Raw genomic sequence first — 14,221 nt, forward strand, 5'->3', positions numbered from 1 at the left:
CCAGCAGATGCGCAAAGTGGGGGGATGAAAGGCTTGGGAGAAGGGCTACCAGCTTCCAAAAACAAGAGAAAAAACCGACACCGTGCAACAACTTTCATGATGGTCTTCACGTGTGTGTATGTGTGTGGTTTCTGTAAGTCACTGGGAAAGTTTTTAATGCTCATAGAAGCCAAAGAGTCCTGGAGAGTTACAGAGAGCCCCAGCCGTCACCAGCTGACACTTTAAAGGAACTGAAGCCGTATATCCACTGCAGAAAGAGTTGGGGAAAGGACAGCAGTAGGGGGTCAGCGGCACTGGGTATTTTTTGTTTTTGTTATTTCTTCCCTTAAAAAAGTACAAGTCATAGATGTGTCTTCATCAATCATCCTCCAAACACAATTACACAGACGTGTTGGTAGCTTATTTCCTTATTTTCACATGCATTCCTGCTATCACACACACACACACACACACACACACACACACACACACACACACCTTCCTCTCCCTTTCTCTCTTTCTCTCGCTGTACTCGGTTCTGTCAACTTTCCTTGTAACACTGCTTGTCCTTCAACAATTGCTCAAAAACCACAGCAGCACAGAAGTGGAAGAGTTGTTATCTTCAGGTATCGGGGGCTCTTAGGATACAACTCGAGGCTGAGTCCACTCTGAGAGATCTCACCTAACGTCTCTACAAATGTTTCAACCATTTTCCATAAGACTTTCTCCCAGGAAATAGAAGTGAGAGCGACAACCCAGTCTAAAGGGTGATGGTAGAAGATGACACACACACACACACACACACACACACACACACACACACACACACACTTTATTGCCTTTCCTGTATAATATGTGCAGGGTTGATACAATAATGCCCCTTATAGACATGGTGTCCAGAAAGTGGCTAACCATCTACATATGGATGTACTGCTCCTCATGAAAAAGATCATCTCAGGGTAGTGGGTAGGGAATATCTCTGAGTCTTAAGTCCAGATTCCTATGGCAGAGAATTTTGGGTACAGATTGGATCTGATAATCTTCCTCATTCCCAATAGTTATGATCGAGGGTTTGGGCCTATGGGGGAGGAAACAGAGCTTTTAAAAGCCTAGTCCTACATATTGCGGATGAAGGCAGTTGCAGTGGGTAGCAGTTCCTTGGTGGTTCTTTGAGACATAACCAAAAGGCATTTGCCACAGGTGTATATTAAGAGAATCCTGACTTTGCTTCTAATAACATAAATACCCCTGGTAATTCATTCATATTCTCTGTACCTTCCCCCCCACACACACACATTTAAAGCAATAATCTGAAATAGATGTTACTTAGTCTCTCTTTCAGCTATAACATGCTATGGACACATCCTGTGATTTAACTGTTTTTTTTTTTTTTTTTCGGTTGTAACTGTTAAGTTCTGGTTAAATACATCAAATTGAATTAAGAGTTTGCCTCAGTTTCTTCTGAACTCCTACTAAAATTATAATGAAGAACAAAAGAGAAACAAACTCCCAAGAACCAAAAAAAGCAACAGACTTGGAAAGGACAGCCAGTGAGAGATGCCAACAAAACTCCTGACGCAGGAGAGCTGATGGACAAATGACAATAGACCTGGCAGAGCAGGGGAAGACAAAATTTCAGTCCAAAAATGCTGACAAGAAGGTCACCCATCTATCTATAGAAGTCTTGAAAATCTTGGGATTTGGAGACACGAGTTATTTTGGGCTCCAAAATCCCTGTGGATGGTGACTGCAGCCATGAAATTAAAAGATGCTTCCTCCTTGGAAGGAAACTATGACAAACCTAGACAGTGTATTAAAAAGCAGATACATCACTTTGCTGACAAAAGGTCCATATAATCAAAGTCATGGTTTTTCCAATAGTCATGTACGGATGTGAGAGTTGGACCATAAAGAAGACTGAACACGAAAGAATTGGTACTTTTGAACTGTGATGCTGGAGAAGCCTCTTGAGAGTCGCTTGGACTAAAGGATATCAAAGCAGTCAATCCTAAAGGAAATCAACCCTAAATATTCATTGGAAGGACTGATGCTGAAGCTAAAGCTCCAGTACTTTGGCTATCTGATGCAAAGAGCTGGCTCAGTGGGAAAGACCCTGATGCTGGGAAGATCAAAGGCAAAAGGAGAAAGAAGGGGGTGGCAGAGAATGAGATGGTTAGAAAGCATCACTGGCTCAATGGACATAGATTTGAACAAACTCCAGGAGATAGTGGAGGACAGGGGAGCCTGCCATGCTACAGTCTACAGGGTTGCAAAGAATTGGACATGACTTAGTGACTGAACAACAATTATTTCTGAAGAGAGTACATGATAACATTGAAACCATGATTGTTGGTTGAAAGTTTTTATAAAGAGCTGTGAGAAGTTCAGATCTCATTGGATCTATCATAAATATTCAACTCCCATCACCAGAGGGCCAGATTACCAAAGGTTTACACTCTGGAATATCAAACTCAAGAGGCCCTGAACTGAACTCAAGAGACCCCAAGCAGCCAGGAGTGAGGCACTGTCCTGGAACCAAACTCTAGGGGGAAAATCCTTCTGACTCAAACCCTTTTCTCTTGACTCCCAGAACACTGGCAACCACAAAGGAGATTGAAGGGTTAGTATCTGAAGAAAGCTAATCATTCAGGAAAGATCTACAGTGATAAATTAAGAATTTTGGATTAACAAGTAGCAGCACTACCATATATAAAATAAATAAGAACCTATTGTATAGCACAGGAAACTATATTCAATATCTTGTAATAACCTATAATGTAAAAGAATCTGAAGAGAATACACACACACACACACACACACACACACACACACACACACACATACATGCATGTATGTGTGGGCTTCCCTGGTGGTTCAGTGGTAAAGAATCTGCCTGCCAATGCAGGAGATGCAGGAGATGTGAGTTCAATCCTTGGGTTGGGAAGATTTCCTGGAGTAAGAAAGAGCAACCCACTGCAATACTCTTGCCTGGAGAATCCCATGGACAGAGGAGCCTGGTGGGCTACAGTCCATGGGGTTGAAAGCCTCAGACACAACTTAGTGATTAAGCACCATATATCACCTTGCAGCACACCCAAAACATTGTAAGTCAACTATACTTACAAAAAAACAAAAAAGACCCACACTGACAATTTCAGGTTTCTAAGTCACTTCAGAATGCCCAGAGTGTCCAACCAGCTTTTTAGTTCTTCTTTAAACAGTATAAGCAAATAGATAAGTATCTTGGGTCATGTGAGAAAAGGCTTTACCAGGAAGGCCAGAGAACCAAACCAGCAAAGAGGAAAAGGAAGTCAGAGGATTTGAAAATGATACAGAATGTAGAAGAAAGCAGAAAAGAAAAATGTCAATGGTATTTTTCAAGATATGAGAGAAAATATTACATTATGGAACTAAAAAGAGATAAAAATAAGCATTCATAGATTAAGAATAGCTCCAGGAAATAATACCACTTATAGCCAAAACAGGGCTTCCCAAGTTGTTCAGTGGTGAAGAACCTTCCTGCCAAAGCATGGGACATGGGTTCAATCCCTGGGTCAGGAAGATTCCCTGGAGAGGGAAATGACAACCCACTCCAGTATTCTTGCCTGGGAGATTCCATGGTCAGAGGAGGCTGGTGGGCTACAGTTCATGGGGTCGCAAAGAGTTGCATACCACTTAGCAACTAAACAACCAAAAATGGCCAAAACAACACATTTGGGAAAGGATTGAAAATTAAAATTAAGACTCAAAAAAAAAAAATGAGGAAAAAGCGTAGATATTAAGTAGAAGAAAACAGATAAGAAGATAGGAACCATCCAAGAGATAAACCACCTAATTAGTAAGCAATTATTAACACCAGGAAAAAGGTAATGCATGTAAGAAAGGAAATGAACTAGAAACACTGTATGGTTCTGGAGTGAATGATACTTACATAGCCATAATAAAGTAATATTGACATTATATAAGTATTGATTTAACAGAAATTGTGACTGATTTTGGTTGTATTTTAGTGGGCATATAAAAATGTATTGTTTAACATTACTTTAGTTTTATTACAAATTATTATTCATGCTTATGCTCATCTTTATTGGTATGTTTACTGTTTACTGGGGCTTCCCTGGTAGCTTAGCTGGTGAGGAACCTGCCTGCCAATGCAGGAGACCCAGGTTCAATCCCTGGGTTGGGAAGATTTCCTTGACAAGAAAATGGCAGTATTCCTGCCTGGAAAATTCCATAGACAGAGGAGCCTGGCAGGCTACAGTCCATGGGATCGATAAGAGTCAGACATGACTGAGCTCACATGCACGTGTGCACACACATGCATGCACACACACACACTGTGTATTATTACTTACTGGTGTGTTTATTTATTTGTGTGTTTTTCATTTATTGATTGTGTCTTATTATTTTGCTAATACTCTTGATATAATGAAAATATGTACCCTTTGGTTATGACATGCTGTAGATTTTGTTTTTAGTTTGTCCTTCATATTATTATGTTACTTATGTTATCTTTTTAATATATATGATCTAAATTTTATTTCCATATCTACTGTATCAACCTATTTTGCTTATTTTCTTATTTGCACGTTGCTCAGAAGGTTCTTTTCTGAAAATAAATATGACATTAAATTTTATTTTCTTTTTCAATTGTTATGGTTTTTTATTTTCATGTACCTAAATAGTAGATAGAACTTTTTTCCTTACAATTTAAAGCTCATTAGCCTTTCATGATTTATGGAATAATACAAACTTATTTCCCTTCATTCAAAATGTCATTTTTATTATGTACTAAATTCTTATATATGCTTGGGCTTCAAGTTTTGTACTTTTATTCATACAAGTATGAATACACATATTTCCCACTGGATTAATTCTTATGTAGCAAGTGTTTTATTACTGTGAATGCAGTTTTCTTAATTCATGGTATTCTTTGACTTATTGTTAATATTAACAAGGAAAGCGATATATATATATATGTATATATATATATATATATACATATATATATATATCAACACACCTGTTTGTTGAACAATGTAAGCAGATCAATGATTATTAATATAATTTCCAAGTGGCTACAAATGTGTCTTCTTTCAAATATTTAAGCCTTTGATTTTTTTTTCATGTCTTGGTTAAAACTTTTAGAATGATGTTGAATAATGGTGATCATAGACATTCTAATTCCTGACTTTGATGGGAATGCCTTCAAAGAAGTGATGTGAAGTTAAATGCCTACAAAAACCTGGCAGGAAGCAAGTGACATCAAACAAGGTAAGAAAACAACAACACAAGTGGCGTGAAACAGTCAACACCCCCTGTTCTTCATGGCAAACTTGAGTGTGCATAGCTGGTTTGCAGTGGGAAGCTGCTCTTGAGCTACACTGGCAACCCACTCCAGTATTCTTGCCTGGAGAATCCCATGGACAGAGGAGCCTGATGGACTACAGTCCATGGGGTTGCAGAGTCAGACACAACTGAGCACACATGCACACAAGGTGCTTAGAAGATTGCCCGGCACATACTAGTTGCCTTAGCAATGTTTATAAACAATAAATCACTCTGTGGTGCTGGGACCATAGCAGTGAATACACCAGAATGCATAGGACCTGTTACCCATAGTGCTGTCACACTGAAGAGATGATCCATTATTTCTCCCTGCAAGTCATTTGCACACAGGTTCCATTCTTTGAACTAAATACACCTCTTGCATTCATGGATAATTTGGGGGAGAGGGCATGACTACAAATGATATGACTACTCATGACAGCTTAGTTCTCACTGTAGGTTTAAGCCACGTCTAATTTATACTCCAACCTAGTTGATTACTTTACACCAGTTAAAATATATCAATTGTCTGCCATATTTTTAGCAAATGTTCTTCCTTGCCCATCAAGTTATTTGCCTTCTGTTTTGTGACTGTGATATATTTTAAAGCATTTTAAATTTTTATGAATTTAAGTTTTTTGAATTTTTCTTTTGTGATTTCTTTGATTACTGTTGGCTTTGGTGTTTCTATTTTAAGATTAGAGAAACCTATTCCCTTATTTACCAGTCAAGACATTCTGATGCAGGTCACAGCACTGGCAGAGAGACAAACATAGTAGTGACAGGATCAACTATCAGCTGAAAGTCTCATGTTCTTAAGAAAAGAATCAAGTCAATTCCTGACCTGGCTTGCTAAAAATCTCATCTCTCAGATAGCAGAGGACATGATGAAGAGACTACTATTCTCAACTTAATTATTCCTAGTAAAGAATTGTTCGGTGAAATGTAAATGATGAGAATTTTGGCAAAAGTGATCATGATGTCTTAGAATCTATGATAGGGTAGAGAAACTGACATAGTAGTTGCAGGTTATAGACTAGAGGTGGCAAATATATGACATGCAAGCATCCTCTTCCTACTCTTAGGTTTATGGCTGCCATCAGTAATTAAACAAAAAATTTCTTTTCTGCTGAACTTGAAAATAGTTTCTAATCCTTCCTAACCTAGCTCTTCGAGGGTCACAATCAATAGATTAAGTTGACAAAGTACTTATTTCCATATGCTTTCAATTCCATAAGGGACCAGATTCGTTACAAAGTTTAAAACATTTTTTTTAATTTAGAAAAAGCTTAGAAAATAAGGTGTCCATAGGTTCGTGGATTTATCTCTGGACTTTCTATTCTGTTCCATTGATCTATATTTCTGTCTTTGTGCCAGTACCATACTGTCTTGATGACTGTGGCTTTGTAGTATAGTCTGAAGTCAGGCAGGTTGATTCCTCCAGTTCCATTCTTCTTTCTCAAGATTACTTTGGCTATTAGAGGTTTTTTTGTATTTCCATACAAATTGTGAAATTATTTGTTCTAGTTCTGTGAAAAATACCATTGGTAGCTTGATAGGGATTGCATTGAATCTATAGATTGCTTTGGGTAGTATGGTCATTTTGACAATATTGATTCTTCCAATACATGAACATGGTATATTTCTCCATCTGCTTATGTCCCCTCTGATTTCTTTCATCAGTGTTTTATAGTTTTGTATGTATAGGTCTTTTGTTTCTTTAGGTAGATATACTCCTAAGTATTTTATTCTTTTTGTTGCAATGGTGAATGGTATTGTTTCCTTAATTTCTCTTTCTGTTTTCTCATTGTTAGTGTATAGGCATGCAAGGGATTTCTGTGTGTTAATTTTATATCCTGCAACTTTACTATATTCATTGATTAGCTCTAGTAATTTTCTGGTAGAGTCTTTAGGGTTTTCTATGTAGAAAATATATAAGTTGGGAGCCCATGGTTATTGTGAGAAAATGTATATGACAATTTATTTAGATACTCATATAAGCCCTTGTCACATCTAATTACAGTGAATCCTTTACCCAACAGTCTCTTCTGCTGGATGAAGAAACCTTGGATGGTGGAAACTCCTGTGTCTTCTTTGCATTGTGGTGTCCTACCTAGGGCCCTATGGTATATCAAACTCATTCAAATGTGCTGAAGTGAATAATGCTGCTAATACATATGAAAACATTTTATATAGTTACTTAACAATTTACATATTTTATAACTATTTTTATATACAGTTTTTCATTTGCTTATGCATTCTACTAATTTCAGAAGAAAAAAGAAACTTCATAAAAAAAGCTAAATGATTGGTTTTGAAGATAATTTTCAATTTAAGATTAAAGAAGGGTAGGATCTTTTTGTGGTAACAATTAAGGTTTGTTTTTTCTCTCAGTAAACATGATTTATGAAGAAAGGATAAAATATGGAGGAATAACACAGTGTGAGCGGCAAAAAGGATCTTTAGACTATTTCAAGCTTCCTGGTTTCATTTTCTATGATGTGAGTCAATGTGATAAAGACTTGAACATAGTGTTGGCAAATGTATTAATGATGTTCAGTAAGTTGAAAGACAAATCCTCTATGAGGCCTCCCTATGCAGATATAAGGATTTTATTTTATTTTTTTCTGAAAGGACTCAGTCATAATCCAGGCCAAAGTGTGGAAACCCCCAGGCACAGTGCTGGTCAGCAGCACACGAGGCCATGTGACTATGTACATGGCAAGTGCAGGTAATTCATTCTTATGACTTGGGATTGTGTTTAGGCAGGTGTGGGAGAGATGGAGAAATAAAATGCCCCCTCACATCACACCATGATTGTCACGGTCTTTTAGTGTTAGACTAGTTCTCTAAAGTAAGATTTTGGTTTTAAAAAGGAAATGAGGAAATACAGTAAGCCCCCTATATACAAATGAGTTCCATTCTGAGAGCACATTCCTAAATTCAACTTGTTCATAAGTCCAACAAAGTTAGCCTAGGTAACCCAACTAACACAGTTGGCTGTACAGTACCATACCAAAATAGGTTTGGGCTTCCCTGGTGGCTCAGATGGTAAAGAATCCTCCTGCAATGTTTAAGACCTGGGTTCAATGCCTGGTTTGGGAAGATCCCCTGGAGAAGGGAACCCACTCCAGTATTCTGTCCTGGAGAATTCCATGGACTGTAGTCCATGGGATCGCAAAGAGTCGGACATGACTGAGTGACTTTCACTTTCATAATAGGTTTATAATACTTTTCACACAAATAATACATAAAAAGCAGACACAAAAAATAAAGAAAAGTTTTAATCTTACAGTACCTTGAAAAGTACAGTAGTACAGTACAATAGCTGGCATATAGGGGCTGGCATAACAAGCAAGAAGAGTTACTGACTGGAGAAGGGAGAGGGCGTGGGAGATGGTAGAGCTGAAGGATTGTCAGCAATAGGAGATGGAGGGCAAGCTGCAATTTCACTCATGCCTGACATTGCTGGAATCCACTTTTGCATCTTTGAAAGCTTGCAACTTGAAGGTTCATATGTAGGGAACTTACTGCATTCTGTGTATTTTTTTCCCTCACTCGGTGGCTATTCTCTCTTCACATTCTTTTGTCATTAAGAACATGCTGTTACTATTTGCAGAGCAGGAGAGATGCAGATGTCGAGAATGGACTTGTGAACCCAGCGGGAGAAGGAGAGAGTGGGATGAATTGAGAAAGTAGCATTGACATGTAAATACTACCATGTGTAAAACATATAACTAGTGGGAAGCTAGTGTATAGCACAGGGAGCTCAGCTCAGTTCTGTGATGACCTGGAGGGGTGGGATGGGGGCTTTTGCGGGGGCGTGCGGCGGTGCTCATGAGGGAGGGGATATATGTACACACACAGCTGATCCACGCTGTTGTACGACAGAAACCAACACAGCATTGTAAAGCAAGTATACTCCAATTTAAAAAATAGATTTATTAATTTTCTAAAAAAAGAACATGTCATTAAAAGAGTCAGCACAATGTACTGAACACACAGTGAATTGTGTTGGGAGTGCCAAGTTCAAGTTCCAGTTCTGTCCCCTGGATACTCTGCAATTTACCCTTCAAAACTTCAGTGTCCACAGCTGTAAAGTGAAGTTGAGCTGGAAAATCTCCAAGATCCCCATTTCATTTCTAAATTTCTATACTGACTTCTCTACAGGTTGTAATGTTTCCTTCTCACATAAAAATGAAAACACAGCATTTCGATGAAGGGCGTTGCCTTCTTAAAGTGTACGGTTTTCCTTTGAATATCGTTTTATTGGCATCTACCTTTATCAGAAAACCCTTTAGGTTTAAAGACATCCATAAATTCCAGTTTGCAAACTCAGGGAAAAAGAAAGATCAGAAGAATAATTTAATGCTGTCACAGGCAGTTGAGCAGGCCAGAAAAACAGAAAATGAAACTAAGTCAACAAGCAAAATGATGGATGCCACACAAGCGAAGGGGTGTTTTAGAAGGGCGGAAAGTGCCACTGCGCCAAACCATATGGCACATTAAACTGGGGAGGACATCAGCACAGGCCTTGAATATGGGTGGAATTCAGCTCATTTCTTCTTTAACCCCCTGGCAAAATCGCCATCTGTCAAACTGAACCAAGATTAAAGTAGTAACAAGGTGAGTAATGAGAGAAGGAAAAATAATACTTGCCCTGATGATTTAACCTGAAACTATAGTAAGTATTAAAAAACACCTTTGAGTGTTTTCATTTGTGCCAACCTCGGGGCAGACAAATTTCTGAGACTATGGTAAGATTCCTGGCTAGCTTCTGTCCACTTCTCTCTTAGGATCGTCAGCATCTAAAATTCCCAGAAACATATCACTTATTGCTCAGTTGTTGTTTAGTCACTAAGTCATGCAACCCTCTTTAGTGACCCCATGGACTGTAGCCCACTGCGCTACTCTATCTATGAAACTTCCCAGGCAAGAATACTGGAGCAGTTTGCCATTTCCTTTTCCAGGGGATCTTCCCAACCCAGAGATTGAACGCATGTCTCCAGGATTGACTTCCAGACTCTTTATCGCTGAGTCACCAGGGAAAACCTATTGCTTAATTAGGACTCAGGTTTTTGATACATGCATTCCTGGAGGTGATGACATAATGACTTAAATTTATATTAAAGTGTGCATGAATGAAAGCACATTTTGTCCCAAAATAAATTTTGATGGGTAGCACAGAGCTGGAAAGTGTTGTGTCTGAAATCAAGAAGGATGCTACATAGAGAAAAGAAAAGATCTTTAAAGAAGGAGTGCTGAAGGCTTTGAACAAGGAACTTGCCTGCTTTGCATTTTGCAAAAGCTAATTTATTTATCTTTAGATTAGTCAGAAGTCATATTTGCTTTGACAGTTACTGTCAGCGAATAAAGATTTCTAGATCTTCGCACACTTGTTTAATCCTTCTGTCCAAGACATTGGCCCTATGGCTTTTCTGTTGGGAGAAGTAGAATGGGTAAAGTGACTGCTAATAGAAAACACAAAGAAAGATAGTAAGGGCACATCTCCAACATAGTAAACCTATGTTTTCTTCTTAAACTTTTGTTTTTCTGGACTTGCCAGGGAGGAGCCTCTCCAGGAACAAACACTCCCATGTAGGAAGAAATGCCCGAGTCAAGATTATCAAAAAATGGACCTGAAAATTCACGAGGAAAAAATGTGTGCCTTTGTTAAGTATCAGAAACAACTCGATCATTGGACTTAAAGATTTATTTTGAAAGAGAGCCAGTTAAGTCTTCAGAATACCACACGTTGGTCTTTATTATTATTGCTAATCAAAAATCCATTTAGTGAAGGGAAAAAATGAGTTCAGCTAGAGTGGTTTGAAAAATAGCCCGGAAGCTGCTTTCTAACGATGTCTTAATGTAAAATTACCAATAGAAGAGAGAAAAGAACATATTTGTGTCTTGCATTTAAAGAAATAATGACTCACGAGTGCAACGCTGGAATGAACGTGGTCCTCATTTCTGAACTTCAGCAGACCTTCCCGATATTTTTAGCTGCCTTTAAACAGTCATGAGCATTAGCTCAGCATGTGAAAGAAATTAGGTCAAAGTTTTAAGGAAAACAGGAAGAGGGGGAAATTGTTTACATGGAAAGCATGAGCAATGGCACAAGCCCTGTCTTCTTTTGATTGCCAATGTCCTGAGCACAGCCATCACAGGGCTGACGTGGAGGTGGAGAGTGGAGAAAACCGGTCAACGGGACACAGGATATTGCGTTAGCCCATCTGCAAAACGCAGTTCTGTGGCTTAACCAGAAGATCAGCCTCGGGATTACCAACCTGCGTTTCCAAGAGCACCAATTTGGTGAGTGGGAATGGAATTGAATTTTTAAAACATTAATTTTGAAATAATTTTTGCTTTATAGAAGAAAGACATGCAAAGATAATGAGTTTCTATATCCTTCTCACATAGTTTATTTTAATATTTACATTTTACATAGCCATGGTGCATTTATCAAAACAAAGAAAGTAACAAGTGTGCCTGTGTGTGCACAGTCATGTCTGAAACTCTTTCGACCCCATGGACTATAGCCTGCAAGGTTCTGCTGTCCTTGGAATTTTCCAGGCAAGAATACTGGAGTGGGTTGCCATTTTCTATTCCAGTGGATGGTCCCCATCCAGGGATTGAACTGCGTCTCTTGCATCTCCTGCATTGTCAGGCGGATTCTTTACCAAAATTTTTCTCTTGTTTTCTAGAATAGTTTTGCCTCTTTTAGTACCTTTGCCTTTCCAAGTAGATTTGGAATCATCTTATCAATATCTACAAAAGAGCTTACTGAAATTTTGATTAGAAAAACATTGAATCTATAGATGTACAGACTAAACAATACTGAGTCTTAAAATCTATGGACACATTTTATTCCTCTAGTCATTTAGTTCTTTGATTTCTTTCATTATGTTTTGTGCTTTTCAACATATGAAAACTACAAACTGCACACCCTTAGTTTATACCTAGGTACTTTATTGTTTTGATCCTATTGTAAATAGTATTGCTTTTTAAATTTTAAATTTCAATTTGACATTGTTAGTACACAGAAATATAATTACTTTTTTATAATGACCTTGTAATCGCTTCTCGGCCTTTTGGCTAAGATCAAGTGTATAATGACCTTGTAGTCAGTGTTATTGCTAAACTAACTTAGTATTTCTAGAAGCATTTTTATAGATTCTTTGGGATTTTCAATATCAAAAATAATGCTGTGTGCAAATAGAAACAGTTTACTTCTTTTCCAATCTGTATCCCTTTTCTCCTTATTACACTGGATAAAAATTACAACAAGCTTCCCTGGTGGTTCAATGGTAGAGAACCCATCTGCCAAGGGAAGACTCGGGTTCATTCCTGGGTTGGAAGATCCCCTGGAGAAGGAAATGGCAACCCATTCCAGTATTTTTGCCTGGGCAATCCTAAAGACAAAAGAGCCTAGTGGGCTATAGACCATGGGGTTACCAAAGAGTAACTTAGTGACTAAACAACAACAAGGTTTACAACACAATGCTGAACAGGTGTGGCAAGAGACGATATCTCAGCCTCTCATCACTGAGCATCATGTTAGCTGTAAGCTTTTTGTAGACGATTCTTACTACGTTGCCAAAGTATTGAAGCATCAGCTTCAACATCAGTCCTTCTAATGAATATTCAGGACTGATTTCCTTTAAGATTGACTGGTTTGATCTCCTTGCAGTCCAAGGGACTCTCAAGAGTCTTCTCCAATGGCACAGTTCAAAAAGCATCAATTCTTCAGCTCTTAGCTTTCTTTATAATCCAAATCTCACATTCATACTTGACTACTGGAAAAACCATAGCTTTGACTAGATGGACCTTTACTGGTAAAGTAATGTCTCTGCTTTTTAATATGCTGTGCAGGTTGGTCATAGCCTTTCTTCCAAGGAGCAAGCATCTTTTAATTTCATGGCTTCAGTCACCATCTGCAGTGATTTTGGAGCCCAAGAAAATAAAGTCTGTCACTATTTGCATTGTTTCCCCATCTGTTTGCCATGAAGTGATGGGACCAGATGCCATGATCTTAGTTTTCTGAATGATGAGCTTTAAGCCAACTTTTTCACTCTCCTCTTTCACTTCCATCAAGAGGCTCTTTAGTTCTTCTTCACTTTCTGCCATAAGGGCAGTATCATTTGTATATCTGAGGTTATTGATATTTCTCCTGACAATCTTGATTCTAGTTTGTGCTTCTTCCAGCCCAGAACTTCTCATGATGTATTCTGCATATAAGTTAAATAAGCAGGGTGACAATATACAGCCTTGATGTACTTCTTTTCCAATTTTGAAGCAGTCCATTTTTCCATGCCTGGTTCTAACTATTGCTTCTTGACCTGCATAGTGATTTCTCAGGTGGCAGGTACTTTGGCCACCTGATGTGAAGAACTGACTCATTGGAAAAGACCCTGATGCTGGGAAAGATTGAAGGTAGGAGGAAAAGGGGACAACAGAGGATGAGATGGTTGGATGGCTTTACCGACTCGATGGACATGACTTTGAGCAAGCTCCAGGAGTTTGTGATAGACAGGGAAGTCTGGCATGCTACAGTCCATGTGGTCGCAAAGAGTTGGACATGGCTGAGTGACTGAACTGAACTGAACTTATTAGATTGGGCTTCCCTGTTGGTTTATTAAGTAAGGAAATTCATTTCTATTCCTCCTTTACTAAGAGTTATGGCTTTTCTTTGATCAAGAACAAATTTTGTCAATGTTTCTTATGCATATATTGTTATGATCATAGGGTTCTTCCTAGTTAGTCTGCTAGTATAGTGGATTGCATTGATTGATTTCTAAATATAGTACCAGCCTTGCATTCTTGGGATTAACCCTGCTTAGTTGTGATGTGTTATCTTTTTAATATATCCTTTTATTTATTTATCCTTTCCAACACTTTGTTGAGGATTTCTGTT

The 14,221-nt window shown here is 38.3% G+C and overlaps 1 pseudogene; it reads left to right on the forward strand.

Annotated features, from left to right (window-relative positions):
* Window positions 1-12,382: 12,382 nt before the first annotated feature.
* Window positions 12,383-12,542, forward strand: LOC133058923 (U2 spliceosomal RNA; annotated as a pseudogene).
* Window positions 12,543-14,221: the final 1,679 nt, after the last annotated feature.

This window comes from Dama dama, chromosome 6, assembly GCF_033118175.1.
Source record: "Dama dama isolate Ldn47 chromosome 6, ASM3311817v1, whole genome shotgun sequence".
Classification (NCBI taxonomy): Eukaryota; Metazoa; Chordata; class Mammalia; order Artiodactyla; family Cervidae; genus Dama; species Dama dama.